Here is a 6,034-nt window from a genome sequence, read left to right on the forward strand (position 1 = left end):
GTCCATTTTCCTCCCGGATTTTTAGAACCAGGACCAGCTCGAAGAGCCCGAGGCTGGTTATGCTTTGGAGGGGGTACCCCACGCAATTTTTTTTCGGGTTTTTTCCCGTTTTTTAAAAATCGGAACAAAATCCGTCAAATCGGCCGTTTTTCGTCAGCGGGACTGTCGAATCCGTTTTTTATTGAATATGGTCAATTTCGGCACCCACTTGCCGAAATTAGACGGTCGAATTGTGTCGAATTAAAAAACGGCCGAAAAATTGCCGCGATTCGCCGCTAATTGCATATACCCCAGAGTCTCTAGACATGTTTGCTTGTACACCCCACATACACAGGGTACAGGGCAGACAGCGTTTCCCCCCAAAGAATGGCAGAGAGACACAGAGATTGGAGCCAACCCACACACACAGTGCTATATAGGTATAGGGAGACCGTAAACCAGCGCTGACTGTGTCCCTTAATAGGTGACACAGTCTTTACACAGCCTCCCCTCCCTTCTACAACCCCCTGGTACCGTACAGCTAGCTGGAGGTGCTCTGAAGGGACTGCTCTTCCACTGGCAACGTGCCTGCAGGCAGGAAAATGGCGCTGAACGCTGCTGGGTCCGCTCTGAGGAGAAGCTCTTCCCCCTTAATGGCGCTGTCTTCCCTAGATTATACTGGCCTGAGGATTTTGTGCTGGCTGAGATTCGCGGACCCCGACAGGCTTTCTGGTCAGTTTATGGTTAAGGCAGCAGCTCAGGGCGCCTCTCATAGCGCCGCACCTAAGTACCACTGAGCTCCCCAGAGCGCAGTTAATACTGTGCTCCTACCCTGTAGCCACCATCTTCACATCGGCTCCCTGCTGGTTAGGGAGCAGATGACTCACTCGCCACACTTCAGCTCTGAAAGGGGGTGGCGGCATGCTGCCAGGGTGTGCGTTCCCCTGCGGCGGGGAGCGATCTATCCCCTCTGGAGCTCAGTGTCCAGTCAGCGGAGACAGTGGCTCAGACCCCGCAGGGCGGACACTGCTCCCCCCCTCAGTCCCTCGATACAGGGAGGCTGTTGCCAGCAGCCTCCCTGTAAAAAAAAAACAAAAAACCTCTAAAATAAACTATTCTAAAGAAGCTCTGTAGTAGAGTTCCCCTAGCTGTGACCGCCTCCGCCGGGCACATTTTCTAAACGGAGTCTGGTAGGAGGCATAGAGGGAGGAGCCAGCCCACACTGTTTAAGTGCCAATGGCTCCTAGTGGACCCGTCTATACCCTATGGTACTAATATGGACCCCAGCATCCTCTAGGACAGGGGTGGGGAACCTCCGGCCCGCGGGCCGTATAAGGCTCGCAAAGCCGTTTGCTCCGGCCCACCCCCTTCTCCCAGTGAGACACGCCGCCGCTCAGTCCGGCGGCAGCAAGTCTCAGCTGTCAGTGTCAGGACAGGGAGGAGAGCGCGGCGGCGGCATGTAGAACTTGAAACCAGCCGCCGGATTGTGAGCCAATCAGAGCTCGCGGACCGGCAGCCAATCAGGAGCCGCGGCTGCCGGTCCGCAAGCACTGATTGGCTCTCAAACCAGCGGCTGGTTTCAAGTCCTACATGCCGCCGCCCAACATAGCCGCGCTCTCCTCCGTGTCCCGCCGAAAGGAGTGGTAAGTAGCACGGAAGGGGGGGGCACCGTGGGGGGCATTTGTACACCTGGCACCGTGGGGGGCATCTGTACACCTGGCACCGTGGGGGGCATCTGTACACCTGGCACCGTGGGGGGCATCTGTACACCTGGCACCGTGGGGGGCATCTGTACACCTGGCACTGTGAGGGGCATTTGTATACCTGGCACTGTGAGGGGCAATTGTGGATCTGGCACTGCACTATTGGGGGTATCACGTCCCATTTTAACTGGCCACACCCATTTTTTTGGCGCATGGGGCAGACCTGCTGGGGGGCAGGGTAATTTTTTAAGTTGAGAATATTTGTATGGCCCCCGAAGGATTTTATAAATATCCAAATGGCCCTCGGTAGAAAAAAGGTTCCCCACCCCTGCTCTAGGACATAAGAGAAAACTAGTTTTGCAAAGGGCTGCGGGGACTCGAGTGAGTGGTGGGAGGAGGGGTGGCCCACGGTTATCTGTGTGTGAAGGGCCGCACGACATCATAACACGGGGTGGTGAGTGAAGGAGCAACCTATGGCAATGTGTTTAACGCTGTTTGTCAGATAAAGGTAGGCAGAAGCAGCTTCATCGTAAGCAACTGCTAGTATTTAATAGGCAATCCCATTAAGTTACAATTTTCGATAACCGATTCACTTTAACATAGTCCAGCTGCAACCGCCATCACTGACTCATAACAGCACATTACCTAGAAAGGTGGGTACACTGAAGTCAGCAGAAGCATCCTGCACAGATAAGTCTGAATATTTTTACTTTGCTGAGCAAGAGACCGCAAAAAACATTTAAGAAAATCTCCGGCCTGTGCACAACTCAGCTCTGTGTGAATGTTTCAAACTGCTAAACCACAAACTTAACGGGCCTTTCAAAGTGGCAATTTCCGAATGTGCAAATTTCCCATAGAAATTATAAATGGAGACCCCTGCAATATACAATACACACAAAGAAAAAACATTTTTTCTAAAGAAAACCACTACTTGATAAATACAAAATGTGTCCATTAAAAAAATTGAATTGTGAATGAAAAGCCACCTACACATCAAACCCGAGAGCATATAAAGCCACGATTAGATATTAATATACAGCGATACCAGTATTGTTTAAATATGTCCGCCATACTATCCTGCACTCTTGTGTGGCAGATTGCCATGCTAAGTGGGAGGTAGCATAGAATGGATGCATGGCGTGGACTGGATGACCCAAAGCGCAGAGCCAGTGAGGTCACATCTGAAACACCTGCACAACCCCATTATGTCCTGTATGAAATCCTATCAGGACACAGGCCTAGAGTGTGGGAGGAGCCACAGAGCGGGGAGGTAATGATTTTGTAGTATTTAAGATAACACTGAACAATGCATGTCACTACAATGCTTCACACCATAGGAATTCATTTTAGGGGGTTTAGTGGTCCTTTCATTACTGTGTCAAGCCTCACTTATACCATTTCTATACATATTGTAATAGTTACTATGCACTTTCTTGTTCCCTCAGAAAAACCCATATTTCATGCACTCAATCGCCATCACTCCACAGACATCCTCCATTATCGGGTTCCTTCAGCTTCACAGCCACATGGAAATCAACCACTTACTTTACCATTATCAGGCATCACCCCATTCCACCTCCCTGTGCACAACCATCACTGTCCCTGCATATATCTACCCTGCAGCAGTTTGGCCCCATCCCTTTCTATCCTTACACCCTTCATCAGCCTAATCAACCAGCAACGCCCCATTTCTTCTTCCTTTCCACAGCCTACACCCTCTCCGTTTTATGGGATACATAACCTAGTTTGCAGTTTCCCCTTGCCGGACCCCTGCGCTCTACCAGACATCTCCAACCCATGTTATGTTTTCCCAAGCCGGCATAATGGTCCCATATGGTCCATCACTGCCCAGCACAGGGCACACATCCCACCCCACCTGCACTCTGTGTGACGGGCAGGGCCGTAACTACGTGTGTGCCAAGTGGGCTTGGCACACAGCGCAGTTGCCCTGAGGGCGCACGGCCAGCGGCATGTAATGAGTCAAATTGACTTATTACATGCCGCCTGTTCTGTGCTGTGCGCCGCCACCGCACTGTGGAGGGAGAAGAGAGCAGCGGCGGGCAGGGGAGAAGGAGGAGGAGGGAGGGGGACTGGAGCCGCAGCAGCGATATTTCATTGGTAGTAAGCGCCGCTGCAGCAGCCCCCCTCTCCTTCCGTATTGGCTGCCTGGCGCTGCTGTGGATGCTGGGATGTGGTTCCTCCATCCCAGCATCCACAGCAGCGCCAGGCAGCCAATACAGAAGAAGAGGGGACTGCTGCAGCGGCGCTTACTACCAATTACATAGCGCTGCTGTGGCTCCAGTCCCCCTCCCTCAACCTCCTTCTCACCTGCCTGCACCGAGGAAGCTGCACGAGGAGCCTGTCAGCGGGGAGATGGTAAGTATCTCTCTCTCTCTCGGACACCGTCTGCCATAATGTGTAAAAAGGGGGCCTGGCTGCCGCAATGTGTAAAAAGGGGGACTGGCTGCCGCAATGTGTAAAAAGGGGTACACCATCTGCCGTAATATGTAAAAAGGGGGCCTGGCTGCCGCAATGTGTAAAAAGGGGACTGGCTGCCGCACTGTGTAAAAAGGAGGACTGGCTGCCGCAATGTGTAAAAAGGGGGACTGGCTGCCGCAATGTGCAAAAAGGGGGACTGGCTGCCGCAATGTGTAAAAAGGGGGACGCTGTCTGCCGTAATGTGTAAAAAGGGGGACGCTGTCTGCCGTAATGTATAAAAAGGGGGACTGTCTACTGTAATATATAAAAGGGGCTCTACCTTGTGTAGTGGCGCTACTGTGCAGCATAATTGGAATAATAGAGACTACTGTGCACCGTAGTATGAATTGATATTATTTTGTGGCCACACCCCTTCCCCATAAAGCCACGCCCCTATATACACTGCCCCTATCTTACATGGCAGGGGGGGGGGCGCCAATGTCGTTTCTTGCACACAGCGCTAAAATGCCTAGTTACGGCACTGGTGACGGGGACACCCAATTTACATCTGCTGCCCCAAATATCACCCAGCAGCAGCTCCTCCAGCCAGCCCGAGAGTAGCATCCTGCCCCCGAGTAGCTGAACAACCCACCTACATTTCACCCAATGTAAGCGCTCCATGTTCTCTCTCCATAGTCTGCGCCTCACACCCCATTCCTGGCGCCTTATTCCCATTTTCCTCTCCCCCTAACCCACACCATATGTTACACTGGCCAGTCATACACAGTGACAAGGTGCAACACGCCCACCACATGCCCCTCCCCCGCTAGAGTGTCAGCTCCTCAGACAAGGATGACCCATGGCCCTGTGCTCCTCTCACAATAACGGGGAGCCGCCAGCAGCTGTCACCACCCGCTACACCCGCCGCCCCAGCAGAATCACCTTCAGCTTGTTCCATTCTAGATCACGGTGTCTCCGACTCAGCGACAGGAACCCGCGGGTGACCGTAAAGAGGAGGGGCGCCAAGAAAATCGGGTGTGTGACGTAATATCCGGGGGATAACCCCCTCCGAGAGTAAATAATGCGGGCGTGTTCACAGCTGGCACGTAGCTGCTCTCGGGTGAGCCCGGCCTGGGGGGGGCGACAGGAAAATGGCGGCTGTTCTTTTATTCGGGTGTTTTTGTTCTTAAACCTCCGGGTGATGTCACACCGTGCGGCGCGGACACGTATCCGATGGATATCCGCTCAACTGTGGCTGCGTTCCGGATGCTCGCTCGAATTTCGGGTGTCGCGGGTGATATCCGGGTGCTTTATTGTTCCAGGCCGCCGTTGAAGGGGTTTTCTCGCGTCGTGCGAGCCTTCCGGGCGTGCGATCCCGAATTGCCAGCTCCCCCTCCCTCCCCCCTGGTGCGTTTCAATTGGTACGGGTGTGTCCGGGTCACCACAGCCCGCTTCCTCCTCACACAAAAGCCGCCCGCGCGCCCCGGCAGGGCCAGTGAAAAAAAAATTCCCCCAACGCGGATTGGCTGTCAGGCCGCGCTATGGATGCCGGGATTTGTAGTTCCACTCGGTCTGTCAGTGTGATCTTTGTCATTAAAGCTTGAGCGCACCTAAACTGCCTATGCTGCTGCCTGCTGCGACACCTAGCGGCTGGAGGTCTTTCTTTGCAATAAACATTTAAAAAAAAACTGTTCTCAGCTGTAATATTAGGGGAGAGAATGATCAAACCTTGAAGAAAGATAAAGTGAAGTAAGACCAATCAGCTCCTAACTGTCATTTTTCAAACACAGCCTGTCACATGGCAGAAGCTGATTTGTTGGTACTTTATCTCTCTCCACTATATCGGTCTCCAAGGATTGTCTACAAATCCAGCGTTGTATGGTACTTTACCAGCGTACATATATTTATATCTTTGATTTATCAGTTTGAAATGA

General features: G+C 52.5%; 1 protein-coding gene across 5 annotated transcripts in view; it reads right to left on the reverse strand.

Moving 5' to 3' along the window:
• The window catches only part of NSD3 (nuclear receptor binding SET domain protein 3), a 300,258-nt gene extending 294,594 nt beyond the window's left edge, over nucleotides 1–5,664 (reverse strand). For 4 of the 5 annotated variants that reach the window (XM_063931538.1, XM_063931537.1, XM_063931536.1 and 1 more), the window contains exon 1: nucleotides 5,043–5,664. The gene's annotated coding sequence lies outside the window, so the exon portion shown is untranslated. The remainder of the gene's footprint in view (nucleotides 1–5,042) is intronic. The other variant, XM_063931539.1, reaches the window with a different exon arrangement.
• Between the last annotated feature and the right edge of the window lie 370 nt (nucleotides 5,665–6,034).

This window comes from Pseudophryne corroboree, chromosome 6 (genome assembly GCF_028390025.1).
Source record: "Pseudophryne corroboree isolate aPseCor3 chromosome 6, aPseCor3.hap2, whole genome shotgun sequence".
Taxonomy (NCBI): Eukaryota; Metazoa; Chordata; class Amphibia; order Anura; family Myobatrachidae; genus Pseudophryne; species Pseudophryne corroboree.